The sequence below is a fragment of the Culex pipiens genome, chromosome 1, assembly GCF_016801865.2.
Source record: "Culex pipiens pallens isolate TS chromosome 1, TS_CPP_V2, whole genome shotgun sequence".
NCBI lineage: Eukaryota > Metazoa > Arthropoda > Insecta > Diptera > Culicidae > Culex > Culex pipiens.
Window position 1 is genome coordinate 31,002,098 of NC_068937.1, and position 15,823 is coordinate 31,017,920.

The following is a 15,823-nucleotide window of genomic DNA, read 5'->3' on the forward strand; positions in this document are numbered from 1 at the left end:
AGACTCGCGAGCGAAAATCGTTGCTGAGACCCCTTGCGCGCAACAACGAGCGCGAGGTTCGTCGCTGGGGTGACGAAGCGTTGCAGTCTCCCGTCTGAAAGCGCGTCAACTTTGGGGTCCGAGAGAGCGTGCGCTCTCGAACCGTGGAAATCGAGAGTGAGAGTGGATTAGTGTACTTAGTGGGTGGCTTACCGGGAGATTGGGAGAATGTTAGCTGTTGTAAGAGGTGGAGCGGAGAGAATGCGGAGCTTAAGCTGGGTTACACCGTGGCGTTTGGTTGGAAAACGGTGTAATCTAGGGAAACTACGAGAGTGAAGTTTATCAATAGTAGTGAAAAGTTTATTTGATAAAAAGTACTCAATAACTTGAAAATTGAAGTAATTTTGTGTGGTTACTGCTGCCTTCATACCAAATTCAAGAACATTTCAACTTGGTTGAGTTTTTGTTCAATTGATTTGTTTGTACTAATTATTAGATGATAATAGAAATTATATCTGTCATCAATGTTAACCTTCAACAACGAAGACGGGCTTCGATCTAAAAAATCGCCAAAAATCAATTTTTCAACCAATTTTTTAAACTTTAAAATGCATTCGAAAGAAAACTCCTCAAATTTATGGGTTGAAAGTTTGACTTGTTTTATGTTACTTTGTCAATGTTAATTTAATTAGTATTTTTTAAGGGCCAACTTTAACTGTGTTTTGATCTGTTTTTTTTTCCTAAAATTTCCTTTATTTTAAGTAAAAAGAAGTATGCAGTAATTTTTGTAGTGTCCCAGACCATGCCTCTACGCATTTTTTTTTTTTACAATGAAAATGATAACGTTGCCATTCTAGAGCAGAAAATGTGAAACTCAAGTAAAAAATGGAAAAATGACTGTAAAAACATGAAAAAAAAAACAAAAATTTAAAATTAAATTACTACCAACTTTTTTCAAAACATTTTTGAGTTCTGGGTTGACCCTTTAGGAAAAAATGGTTTTTGCTAAGATACTCAAATAAAAACAATTTTGAAACTAATTTCACCCATAAACCTAGAAATTCTAATGTACCTATGCAAATTAGAGTTTTGCACAGAGCCTTTGGGATTTTGGCTATATAGGAGAGATTGGCTTTAATCGAATGAAAAATCATGCAAACATCAAAAAAATTTTGTCTTTTGGATTCGGGATGATGCCAGATATCCATTGTAATTTTAGTTACATGAAAATTTCCACAAAAAAAGTAATTTCCCTCCCCTTTTTAATGCAATTTTTCACTCTAAAAAAACTCCAAATATTTGTCATTGCAATCAGGGCTGCGGAGTCGGGACATATTTCAAGCGACTCTGACTCCGACTCCGACTCCGGCTTTCTGAGTTAAGCCGACTCCGACTCCGACTCCGGCTCCGGCTTTCCACAAATTGTTGACTCCGGCTCCGACTCCGACTCCGGCCTACCAACTCTAGCCGACTCCGACTCCGACTCCAGCTTTCCAAAATTTGTTGACTCCGGCTCCGACTCCGACTCCGACACCTAATCTGTATTTTAAATATTAAAAAAAATGCATTTTCAGCACAACAATTTTCTGAGTAAATTTGAATTTTGTTGTTTGAAAAATTGGAACATTTTATTTAACTACTTTAAATTAAAATTATTCTTTTAAGTAAATAAGCTAGCTACACTTATTTTCAATTGTATTTATTCAGCAAGTTTTCATTTACTGAAAATTTCAGTAGTGCAGATTTCAGTAAATTTAGCTGAATTCAGTAATGAGAAATTGGTGTGCAGTAACTATCAAAGATACCCTGGTTTTGAAAGAAAACAATTTCCAAAGTTACTTTTTTTTAAAGCTTTTTTGAATTTATTTAAGAAGACGTACATGGACATTGTGTGATCCAGCCCAGTACACACTTTAAACATACAAATCATGAGAAAATTCTAATATTTGAAAAATAAATTAAATTATATCAATTATATCACCCCGATTTAAGGCATTAAAAAAATAAACTTGTTCAACGATATTATTTAAGGATCAAAAATTTAAGAGTTTTGTCGAGAAATTGTAAACATTGGGGTAATCGATATATCTAATAAATTTAATGACTCGTATATGCAAAGTTGCATATGCGAGGCATAAGAGCGCCGGTTTAACTGTATTTCAAAATTAGTTGCAACTTATTTTCGATATTTTTTGTCAGCTTGAAATGTTTTCAGCACGACACTTTGATTTGTTTTTATTTACATACAGAATGAGCATGTTGCGTTCCAAGTAGAAGATTGATATAATAGTTGATAATGTTTTAAAAACATAATTATTTTTGTTAAATACTGATAGTGAGCTTTCCAATCACAATAAAAATGCTTCGAAAACATCATGGTATCTGATAAATATCTTAAACCAAAAAATAAATTAAACAAAAAAATTTCAACGCAGTGCACGCAATTTAATAAATAAATTTAAAATATAAAATAAATGGGAATTAACCTGAATTATAACAAATATTGAACAATAAATAAGTTCGTAAATTATAATAAACTTTTTGACAACTCCTACTCCAGCTCCGAATCCGGGTCTTTCAGAAATTTACGACTCCGGCTCCAACTCCGACTCCAGCTATTAGAGTTTTGAGGACTCCGACTCCGACTCCGACTCCAGGTCCCTAAAAAGACCCGACTCCACCGACTCCGGCTCCGGCTCCGACTCCGACTCCGACTCCACAGCCCTGATTGCAATATGGGTATCAAATGATCGTGTTTTTGTCAAACATTTCGAATGTTAACATTTTTTTTAATACTGAAAATTTTCACAAAGCTACGTATTTTCGAAAAAAAAACTCAAAATTTCAGTTTTTTGCAATATTGGTATCAATTGATTGGGATTTTTTTGTACATTTGAAATGTAATTAAATTTTTATTTAAATACTCGAAATTTTCAAAACCTCAGTATTTTCGGAAAAAACACTCAAAGTTTATTTTTTTTTGTAATATGGATATCTTATGATCGAGACTTTTTCATTATTTAAAATGCAATAACAACATTTTTTGAAAATGCTTAAAATTTTTACAAAACTACATATTTTCGAAAAAAATACTCAAAAATTCAGTTTGGTAACAAATGATTTGATTTTTTTTTCGGACACTTCGAATATTTTTTTTTTCAATTTTGAAATTTTCCATATTTTTTCGAAAATATTTAGTTGTGTGATTTTTTTTAGTATTTTCAAAAAAATGTGTTAAAACTTTCGAAATGTATGAAAAATTCCGATCGTTTGATATGCATATTGTAAAAAAAATGATATTTTGAGTGTTTTTTTTTTTTCAAAAATGTGTAGTTTTGTGAAAATTAAATCCGATCATTTTTTGTTACAACTTTCAAAATGTATGAATAAATCCCGATCGTTTGATATGCATATTGTAAAACAAATAAATTTTGAGTAATTTTTCTAAAATTTGTTTTGTAAAATTTTTAGTATTTTCAAAACTTTGTGTTATAGCTTTCGAAATGTTTGAAAAAATCCCTCCATATTGTGAAAAACTAAAATTTTGAGTTTTTTTTTCATAAATACGTAGATTTGTGAAAAAAATTAGTACTTTCAAAAAAAATATTACATTCGACATGTCTGAAAATCCCGATCATTTGATGCCAATACTGCAATAAAAATAATTTTGAATATGTTTTCGAGAAACTTTGCATTCTCAAAATACAAATACGTATTTTTGTGAAAATTTTCATGTTATTATAAGTGCAGTTGATTGCTGACATCATCCCGATTCTCAAACACTACAATTTTTTGATGTTAGTATGATTTTTCATACGTTTATAACCAATGCACAGTGGGTAAAAACGGGTGAAAAAACGGATCTTTTGATGCCGTCAGTTTCTGCCTGTCAAAAGTATCATTTGTAATGTAAAAAATTACGAGGAATCGATTGGTGGTACTCTCATTAGCGGCAAATGACGAGAAGTGGTCCATTTTACCACATTTTGCCTTTTTAGGGTGTTTTTCTTGAATATCTTCAACTGCCGTAGTTTGCCGCACTTCTAAAGTATCTTATTTTATGTAAAAAATCACGAGAAATCGATTGGTGACACTCTCAATAGCGGCAAATGACGGCAAGGGCCCATTTTGCCCCATTTACCCCTTATGTATGTGTTTTTAATTAGTATATTGAATTACTTTAGTTTTCTGCAGTTTTAAAGTATGTTATTTTACGTAGAAAATCGCGAGGAATCGATTTGTGACATTTTCATTGGCGGCAAATGACAGCATGGGCTGATTTTGCCCCAGTTACCCCATTGTATGTGTTTTTCGCCAATATCTCTAATTGCCGTTGTTTTTACACTTTGAAAGCATACTATTTTATGTAAAGAATCACGAGAAATCGATTGGTGGCACTCTCATTGGTGGCAAATGACGGCAATAGTCCATTTTGCCTCGGCTAACCCCTTTCTAATGTGTTTTTCGAAAATACCTTGAAATTATATTATTTCTTACAGTTTCAACATATATTATTTAATGTAGAAAATCGCGAGGAATCGATTGGTGGTATTCTCATAAGCGACAAACGACGGCAAAGGCTCGTTTTGCCCCATTTACCCCATTTTATGTATTTTCTTTAATATCTTAAATTGCCGTGGTTTTCCAAACTCTAAATAAATGTTATTTTATGCAGAAAATCACGAGGAATCGATTAAGAGCACTCTGAATTGCGGCAAATTGCAAAAAGGGCCCATTTTATCCCAGTTACTCCCTCTTGAGATGTTTTTCGTAAATATCTTGAACGTACTGTGCATTCTACAGTAACATTCTTGCAAACTGTATTGGAAATCACGACACGTTTAATATATTGACTAAAAACACATGAAATGGGCAAATTAGGCCATTGTCGCCATTTGCCGCTAATAAGAGTGTTCTAAATCGATTCCTAGTGATTTTCTGCATAAAATAACATTTATTTAAAGTTTGGAAAACCACGGCAATTCAAGATATTAAAGAAAATACATAAAATGGGGTAAATGGGGCAAAACGAGCCTTTGCCGTCGTTTTCCGTTTATAAGAACATCACCAATCGATTCCTCGTGATTTTCTACATAAAATAATATACGTTGAAACTGTAAGAAATAATGTAATTTCAAGATATTTACGAAAAACATATTAAAAGGGGTTAAATGGGGCAAAATGGGCCCTTGCCGTAATTTGCCACCAATGAGAGTGTCACCAATCGATTTCTCGTGATTTTTTACATAAAATAAGATACTTTAGAAGTGCGACAAACTACGGCAGTTGAAGATATTCAAGAAAAACACCCTAAAAAGGCAAAATGGGGTAAAATGGACCACTTCTCGTCATTTGCCGCTAATGAGAGTACCACCAATCGATTTCTTGTAATTTTTTACATTAAAAATGATACTTTTGACAGGCAGAAACTGACGGCATCAAAAGATCCGTTTTTTCACCCGTTTTTGCCCACTGTGCAATGTCTCCCATATAGCCAAAATCCCATAAACTCTGTGCTTCTGTTAAGTACTGGGCCGTGCTAAACCGAGGCAGCTGAACGAATCAAAACCGGGGCAGTACTCAGAAACATACGGTATTTTATACAAATTCTAGTGTTATCTGTTTCAAATTCCATGTCATTTGTAACCAGAATGCAGAACATGAAACACTTATGATTTGTATTTTTTAAGTTAGATTGAACGTCTGAGAAACTTAAATTCGAACTAGTTCAAACATCCAAAAAATAAAAACTAATCATTTGATTTCCATGAAAATAAATTATTCTGGATCAGCTTTGAATTTGCTGAGTGGTTTGGGGCTATAAATGTGGTTTAAAAATAATAAATAAATCATTTTCCATGGTTTCAAAAAAAAAGATAAAAAAGGTGAAGAACATTTGAATTGTGGAATACTTGGGACATGCAAATCAATAATAAAAACATGTTTCTTTGTCAAAAAAAGAAAGCTATAAACACTCCCATTTGCTCTACTAATATAAAAGTGATGAAAGGTGTTCTGGTCATGTGCTTGTTGTCAGAGTAAAAGCGAAGCAAAATAAGTGATGTTTTCGTGGCCCATAATTTGAGCGCTACCGTGCACGGTGAAACTAATCGAAATGGATGACGAAGTACTTCTGGAAATGCGTAGCGGATGATGGTGATCGATCAATTCGAACAAATTTTGTGCCCTGGAAATATTCAGTGTCATTATGCCGATGGGATGTGACATAGTTAGGGTTAATAGTGGACTTTCTTTTATTTTGATTGTTTAGCTTCAACTTTGTTATGATTGCCTTGCCTTGTGTTTTTCACAGCTTGCTGTTTTTGTTTATGGGACATTTATGCGGACATGGGCAGTAAGAAATTTGTGATATTTTTTGCTTCAAAAGTTTTAAGGTTATACTTTAAATTGAAAATTTCGAAATTCCGTTTCTTAGTCCCTTCAAAATATTTTAATTAAATTTGAAATAGTTTTATATTATAAACAACATACAGATAGCAGTTTCGGCAAGGTCAGTTAGTTAGTCACCCCCAACTCACACACACTCAGTCACACTAATTGCTCTAAAATGGGCTCAATTTAATCATCATTAGCGAAATCAACAGCAGCGCCGCAAACAAAAAGACTCGTGACACGTCGACGCTCGCCACCATCACCAAACCGAAGAAATCAAACAGTTCATTAATTTCACCAATTTAAACAATTTTCCAACCACACACACGCGGCCCCACATGGCCGCCATTGACCAATTACTACAGCTCGTTCGCTCGTGTGCCAGTGCCGCGTTTGTAACACGATTCGCGAGTAATTTTCGCTAGGAAATTGAACACAAAAGTAAATAAACTTGTAAACAAACTTGACAACTGTATCAATTTTCACGTTACCTGAGAAGACCACCTCGCTCGCTGCGCAAGTTTGAGGTTAGGTTCGGAAAACCCAGCCACTTGACATTTGTCGGTACCGCATGGTGGCGCTGCTGTCAACCGGAGCGATCTTACGTGACGCATTAATCGCGATCATCGCGCACTAATCGCGCGGTATTGACAGTAAGAGGCAATATGGCGGCGCTGCGACGCACGATGACAGCTATAGGGTGACACGCAACCTGAACCTCAGTTGGCGGCGGCGGCGGCGGCGTCGACGGTCACTTGGATCGATATCAGGTGCATTGGAACAGGGCAGGTGTAACCAGCAAGCGTGTTGGTAACAGTGGTTTCGGTATTAGGTCCAAATTAGGGCACCAGAGGCAATGTAGCAATAGTGGTACCCTTAAGTGATTGTTAGGTGTTTATACAACAACAAATTGTATTTTGTAGTTCAGAAAAGCTCTGGGTTTTTTTTTTCGTACGGCACGAAGAGGGTCGATATGGGTTTGCGCGTTGTTACTCAACACCTTTGCGTGGTCTAATAAGGAATCTGGTGGTTGGTACGGATTGTGGTGTTTACATTGCAGGGGAATGTACCTTTTTTAACTTGATGTACATAAGAGCATCGCCACCGTTGTTGTGGTCAGTGCATGCAAAAAATGGAGGGTCTTGAATTCGATGGATTTGCCAACCGCGTTCTTACACGTGTAGGGACAACTTTAGCAAGCTTCATGAACAAGTTATTTTTTTCTTTAAATCAATTTGGTTCATGTGAATCATGTTATTTTAATGGTAAAAATGTACGTATTAACTCGTCAATTTAGTAACTGTTAGTGTTTTTGTTGTTTTTGTTAAGTCTGCTTGTGAACTTGCCCAAAACTAACATTGAAATAAGAGTAAATATTCAGCAATAAAGCATTTGAACTGTTAAACTCTATGGTCTGTAGATTATAGCCATCAACTAAGCAAATTTATTCCAGGGTTGGAAATTGCATGCTGAACTAAGTACACTGTTTTTAAGCCCTAGGCATTTTAGCTTAGAGGTTTTTGAAAAATGTTCAATTTAGTCATTTTAATAAATCTTTTTTTTTGGTTGATCGAACTACTGTTGTGAGAGATATAGTCTCTTATAGTTGACCCTTATTTTTCAACTCAAGACATGTCGGAAACATTTGCTGGAGCAACACGAGAAAAGGGCGAATTTTGACAAATTGAAATAAAGCCTCAAATTTCAAAATATCCAGAATATGTCTTTTAAGATGATTCTAAAATGTATTTGTTTTTATTGGAAAGGCCAGAAATCGAACCAATAAAATCCGAGATGTCACGAGTTGAAAATTAGGGGCTAATTAGATAAAGTATTAGCTCAGCTTGGGCTCGACAACCAGCAGTCCGATCAACTTGGTCAAAAATCAAAGAAAGTGTGAGAAATTTTCAGAGTTTTCCAATATATTTTTTTATTGCAAGAGTGCTTTTGGTTCTAGAGTCTTTTTTTAATTACAAAAAAAAATTAAAACTTCATACAAAACTGACAATGAGCAACAAAAAAAGAGGCATTTACGAATGCAAATTTGATTTTGCACCATAAAAATGATTTGTGTAATTTGATTTGAAAATAATTTATATATTTATTCAAAAAAATCAAATTTTTCAAAACAAATATCTCCTGTAATTAATTTTGGTTTATCCAAATTTAAGCGATAAAGATGCCTGCTTACGCCATTAAAAAATCAAAAATGAAAATAAAAGCGTTTTTTTTTGTTGGGAATTCAACTGTGTACTGTGTAACCGTCGCACTATGGGTTATCTCCATACAAACAGGCGGCCAAATTATTTTTTTGCTTTTTAAATGTTTTTTCATACAAATTTGGGTAATTGTATGGTATTGAAATGATATACGTCGATTTTTATGACTTTTCATGTTTTTCAATAGTGGATTGTTTATAATAAATAGTCTTTTCAAACATTTCCAAGTGCAAAAGGATTCGATCGTAGCAATCGGTGCGCGCGGGCGCGATAAGTTTTTGCTGCGTCAAGTTTTTGCGTTTTTCTTCAATTTTAAGATTTCGGTGGAATTTCACGGTTATTTTTAGTTTCAAACCGAGTGTTACAAAGAAAGGGTTATTTTGTGAGAGTGGTGTTCCGTGTGAGTCGGTGGTTTTTAGAGTCAAAACGGAGGTTTTGGCATCTTTTCCGGGATCATCGCCGAGCCCTGTTTTGCGACAAGATGGTCGTTTCTTCTGGTTTAAAAAGTCATTCTGACGGTTTGTGAATGATCCGGAACTCGTTGTGCGTCAGGTGAAATTGAAGAAAGTTGCTTCATCCGCGCCGTGAGTCCCAAACCTCCGGCCATTTTGTCGTCGTGTTCGAGACAAGATCATCAATCGGGTGAATGCCGGGTGAAGACTGATCGATCGGATCTCTAAGAAGACCCACCGGAAGCTGTCCAACATGCCAAAACTGATTGATGCTGCCTGAAAAACAACACGAGAAACGGCGGGAACAGTGCTCGGAACAGAAGAGCAACTCAAGAATGAAGCATTCGTGGATATTCAAAGATGGACTTGGAAAAACTTGGACTGCAAGAATAAAATGCCCATCTGGATGCGAAGAATTCGTAATTTGGTGAAAGCTTTCCTTTTTATTACAAAAGAACACTTTCATTTACACACACATATTGACAATTCATTAAAGACAACCAAGCCAACCTTATTATATACGCGGTAGGGTGTTCCCTTGGTCGTTCGCTGTGAGTTGTGGATTGCCTGCTTCTCTAATGAAGGTTCGACTGAGGGGGCATGCTTATTAATTTCTCGTCGCTCCATACCCTCAGTGACGTGATGGGAGCAAGGGCGTCTATGCGAAGTGTCCCTACACCCCGGGCAGACGCTAATAACAAAATTAATAATATTTCAATAACAAATCCTGTTAAAATAACAAAAAGTGTTATTATTTTATCCTGAAGTTCAACTTCAAGAAGAAAAAATAATAACAGTTTCTGATAAAATAACAAAATTTGGAATTGAAGTGATATTATATTGAAAATGTTTAATAACACGCTAATAAGAGGAATTGTTATACATTTCAAAAACTCTCCTAATAACAAAATTTGTTATTCGTTCGTTCGTTACTGACTTAGAAATAAAATTACCATAAATCGCACAAATGGAAAAGTTTCTAAGTGTCCATAACACAATCTGTTATTATTTTTTCTTTTGTTAAATATGTTAAGATCTTTGGGATAATTTTGTCTAATTCCATCGGGGCCATTATTTTGGCCATGAAATGGGGTCCTTAAGCTAAAATTATTCTAACAAGTTGAAATTTTGGAAGTTGATTTTTTTAATTATTTGATATACCCCCTAAAGGACTTTGCTAAAATTGGCTAGAAATATAATTTTGTCCAATTTCGTCAGGGTCATTATTTTGGTCATGAAATGGGGTCCTTAAGCTAAAATTATTCTGAAAAGTTAAAATTTTGAAATTTTATTTTTTTTTAATTATTTGATATATCCCCTAAAGGACTTTGTTTAAAATGGTTAGAACTATGGGATAGTTTTGACCAATTTCGTCAGGGTCATTATTTTGGCCATGAAATAGGGTCCTTAAGCTAAAATTATTCTATAAAGTTGAAATTGGGGAAGTTGATTTTTTTTAATTATTTGATATACCCCCTAAGGGACTTTGCTAAAATTGGCTAGAAATATGGGATAATTTTGACCAATTTCGTCAGGGTCATTATTTTAGCCATGAAATGGGGTCCTTAAGCTAAAATTATTCTGGAAAGTTAAAATTTTGAAAGTTGATTTTTTATAATTATTTGATATACCCCCTAAAGGACTTTGTTTAAAATGGTTAGAACTATGGGATAATTTTGAACAATTTCATCAGGGTCATTATTTTGGCCATGAAATGGGGTCCTTAAGCTAAAATTATTCTAAAAAGTTGAAATTTTGGAAGTTGATTTTTTATAATTATTTGATATACCCCCTAAAGGACTTTGTTTAAAATGGTTAGAACTATGGGATAATTTTGACCAATTTCGTCGGGGTCATTATTTTGGCCATGAAATGGGGTCCTTAAGCTAAAATTATTCTAAAAAGTTGAAATTTTGGAAGTTGATTTTTTTAATTATTTGATATACCCCCTAAGGGACTTTGCTAAAATTGGCTAGAACTATGGGATAATTTTGACCAATTTCGTCGGGGTCATTTATTTCACCATGAAATGGGGTTTCAAGCTGAAATTAATCCGATAAAATTAACTTTTGAGAGTTCATTTTTTTTTAAATTTTGTTATATTCCCTAAAGGAATTGATTTATTTATTGAGAATTTTTGAAGTGTGAATAACAAAAACTGTTATTATTTTCACAGAGCCAGGAAGTCGGAGCTGACGTTGAAGTTCGAGCTGGAGTGAGATTTCGGAGACTGCATCGGATTCATCAAATTTTCAGCAACTTTTACTTGGAGTCGGAATCTGTGAAGTCGGGTATTTTTGGAGAGCTGAACGTCATATCCTGCATCCAGAGTCGGAGTTGTCTTCAAAGTATGGATTCAAAGTCGCTTGGAGGTACCCGACTCTGCAGCCCTGACTAGTACAGATGAGTTATGGCAACTGCAGGTTTATTTGCAAATTACAAATAAACCAAAACAATAACTTTTCTTGTTATGGAGACATACCAGTTCAATAACATTTTTTGTTATTATGCTGCTCCACCTCTCCGCACAAAATAACAAATCTTGTTATTCCTTCATGATTCCTTCTGTGTTATTGGTTTGTTATTGCAATAACAACATAATAACAGTTTAAGTTATTTTTCGAACAAATCTTTGTTATTGATTTTTGTTATTTTAACAACTAATCCGATCATTCCAATAACATATTTCGATCTTCTCACAATATCAAAAACTGACCTTCCCAAGTTATTTCCGTCTGTTCGGGACCCGCTACAAATTTCCGGCGCTTGGGAAGGGAAGCGGGAAACCATTTTGATCTATGCGCCGGTATTTGTATCATTAAAATTCGTGCAAAAAAACTTATGCACGTGGGTGTACAGATTACGGAGTAAAAGATGATCGAATTGTTCACCTAGCGCTCACATGTGTTTCAGGACCAAGTTGCCTGCGGGTATGGGGATCATACATACATACATACATTTTCAAACATTTCCAAGTGCAAAAGAATTGCGTATATATTTTATTGCAAGTTTATATTATTAAATTATGGATAAGCTAATACATCCCCACTTTAAGGACACAACCCCTCCCTCCACTTTCTTTCACCCCCCCCCCCTCCCCTCCTCCCCTTCAACAAAATTTTGTTAAGCGTAATAAATCCATTTTAAGTCAAATATTTATTATTTACTGCTGTGTGTTTCTTTTTGTGAGTCCATGCCATATAACTTGAGACCCACCGCCCTCACCCTTACGGGCATAAATTGCGAAAATTTTAATTGTTAAATCAAATAACAGAAAAATTAATTTCATTCAAAATATTAATTATAAATTAAAACAATAAAATACAAAACATATTCTTACTAATCCTAATGTTCTTGTTCATGAAAATTCATTTGATTATAGAGTTTCTGACGGCTTCAGGATATGTTAAAGGTACTTTAATGATGTTTTGTACTAACCAACATAGAATTTAAATGTGGATCAGTTTCATGGATTGATCGCAGATATTCATCATGCTAAGTCAATATTTTGCTGAATACTTTTTTCGGTATCAAACTGAGATTCTCCAGTTTCGCTTGAGAAACTTCGGTACGAATACCTTATTTTGACTAAGGTACTCAATTTTAAATGTAGGCAACAGAAAATTCCAATAAAGTCATTTCGAACTTCTTGAAACCAGGTATTGATGTTTGAAGCGACGATGCCCACGAAGTAGGTAGCAAAGCGAGTGAAATAAACGGGCGCATATGTAGATTGCAGCAAATTTTGATAAAACGTAAATGTTCAAAATGGCATATCTCCGAAAACGCAAAAAATCGCAGGCTGGAAATTTCAGCAATGTTAGATTATGATCCAATCTTTCAAGTGATCTTAGTTTCATGTTTAGCATCGGTTAGCAAAAAAGTACTCGATTAACAAACACAAAAAAATAAGTTTTGTCAAAAAAAATGCTCCAGTTATTCGATGAAAGCTTCAGTTTTTGGTTTGGAAACAACATTTTATCTATTAATAGTTTCAAAGCTTAGCTCATTACCTTTCAAACGATGTATAATTGTCCTAATAAAATATTTAAATTGGCTGAGCTATGTTAAAATTAAACAATCAGCCTTTTTTACGAAAAACGCTTGCTTTTTACTCAATTTTTTGACTTTCAGCTTTCGTATCTCCGTAATGAACAAACTTAGAGCTTTGAAAATTTGGATTTTTCTTAGTTAGAATGTTTACTTTCGAGAAAAAAATACCAAAAAATATTTGGAGAAGGTCACTTTTTAAAAACTTGGCCACCCAATGTACCATAGTGCGTCGGTGTAACTGTATGTTCTAGAGCGTCCAATTTCCCGTCCCGGGAAAAAAATTCCCGGGAATTCCCGGGATTTCCCGAAAAAAAATATTTCCCGTTTCCCGGGAAATTTCCCGGGAATTCCCGAAATTCAAGCGGAAGTAAACATTTTCCTAATTTTTTGGAACCATTTTTTTGAAAATACTCTGAAAAAATAATAAATGAGCAAACTCAACATGATTTTGTTCAATTAAATGTATTGTTTGGTTTATAAATAGTTTATCAGATTATCAGAAATTATGATATCAGGATTTATTTCTGATAATATTAATTTCTGAAGCAACTGAGAATAGATCTTGCCTAATGAGTATTAAATTATTACAATTAGGTAAGCTTTAACATCAATCTGTATTTCATCAAAACAATATTAACTTCTTACCTCCAAATTAAAATTGAGTTTTTTTTTACGTTTATGTTTACCATGATCAAATGAGATGAAAATCGGATTGGTGCAAAAAGAATTAATTTAATTGGTTAAATACCTAGTATTAAGAAAATTACAATTTGAAGTAAAAGAATTATGGAGCACTGGTGCAACTACAGGTGTTAGAGGGTTAAAAGTGAAAAAAATTAGTTTTTTTCTGGAATGATATTAATTTAGCGTAGAATCTAAATCATGTTGCATAATAATAATAAAAAATCATTGAAAAATTACTTTCTATTGTTTAAGAGGTTCTCAAAAAATGCAAAAATATATTTAAAGCTTGCTTCAAATATTTGAAAACATTGGGTTGTTTGGAGTAAAACCAACACTAAAAAGCTTTACCATTTGTTCAAGAGCTGAAACCAGTATTTGTCATGGAAAACATAATTTCTGCATGTTTATTTTATCTCATTTCAACAACCTTGTCACAGAGGCAAGTTTAAAAGACATTTTATGATTGTGGATTATGGATTCATTTTGCTCACAGTTTCTCATCAAAAAATACCTGAGATATTTTTTGAATTATTGTACGATTAGAGCTTTTAAAATTACAAAAAAAAATGCATTTTCTTGTAGTTAAATGATTTTTTACATGCAGTCAAGCTGTTAATTGATCTTCACACTTATTTAAACCATCAATGTTGATGTCCTATACAATTTTGTTGCATAATATTAATTAAAACCAAGATCATAACAATTTTCAATAAATTTAAAATTTCCCGGGAATTCCCGGGAAATTGGCTGAAAATTTCCCGTTTCCCGGGAATTTTGTAACCCCGGGAAATTGGACGCTCTAGTATGTTCTCCACAATTTGGCAACTATTTTCGCGATTTTTAAAATTTATTCTTTGTTTTGGATGAAACTTGACTATTTCCAAAGAAGAAATTTTGCATCATTAGTTTGTCCATATAAGTCTCCATATAGTTTTGGGGACTGGCATTACAACATGGGTTTGTAAATGTATAAATTTATGCACCTTGAGAACGGATTTTCTGATCGATTTGGTGTCTTCGGCAAAGTTGTAGGTTATGATTAGGAATTTTCGGAAAAATAGGTACATGAAAAAAAAATCCCATTTATTTATTTGACTTTTTATCATTAAAATCCCAAAATACGTATTTATTTTTAATTTTCGATTTTTTCTGATATATTTTATTGGACATCTTCCGAGTGTGCGATGGTGCAAAATCTGGTTTTGGAGATATCATCTTATAAAAAAAAATTTTTGGGAGTATTGAAAACCTGGATAGGGTATTTGTCCCTATTTTGGACCTAGTACCTATTTTGGGTCTACCAAACTTAATTCAACGAAATTTCACAAGTATTTCACCAAACCTGGCAGGAATCTGCCACTTGATAATGATACGTGCAGTCATTATCTACATTTTGGTGGGCAAGAATAATTTACTTTTTCCTTCACTTTTTTCTTGGCAAATCGCTAATTGCCCATTAGAGCGAAAATTTTCACCACTTTTGCTTACCGCTTGTTGACACTCAGCGCCCAGCTTTCATCGCTCAGCACACGAATGAGAGCCGTCTTCCGAATCTCCAACCACCGGCTTTTTTTTATGTTGGTTGCACAATCCCGTTAAAAAAAACAATCTTCAAACTGCCACCAAATCACTAAAATAACTGATTAATAACTTCGTCCATTTCGGAGAGAATGGCTTTTTATTCAGTCCATTTGACACTTCTACAAATTGTGACAGTGTGTGTGCGCTTTTCACAATTTACAGTGTTTCTTGCACATTACGGGCTTGTTGTTTGGCTACGTAACAAATGTTTTATTATGTTTAAAACTCGTAAAGAATGATATAAATCATGTCCAAGCTAATTATACACGTGATGCAAGTAAAATCAATCGTTCTAATGTTGATTTGTGGCTTGAAACATCACAATGATTGAGCATGTTTGCCGACCGAATTTGTGCGGCTGTACTGTACGAGCTGGGGCTGAACCGTACGTCAAAAAAGTTCGCCACTTGCTTCGAGATTTCAACCAATCAGAAGGTAGGCCAAAAATATGTACAAAGAAGG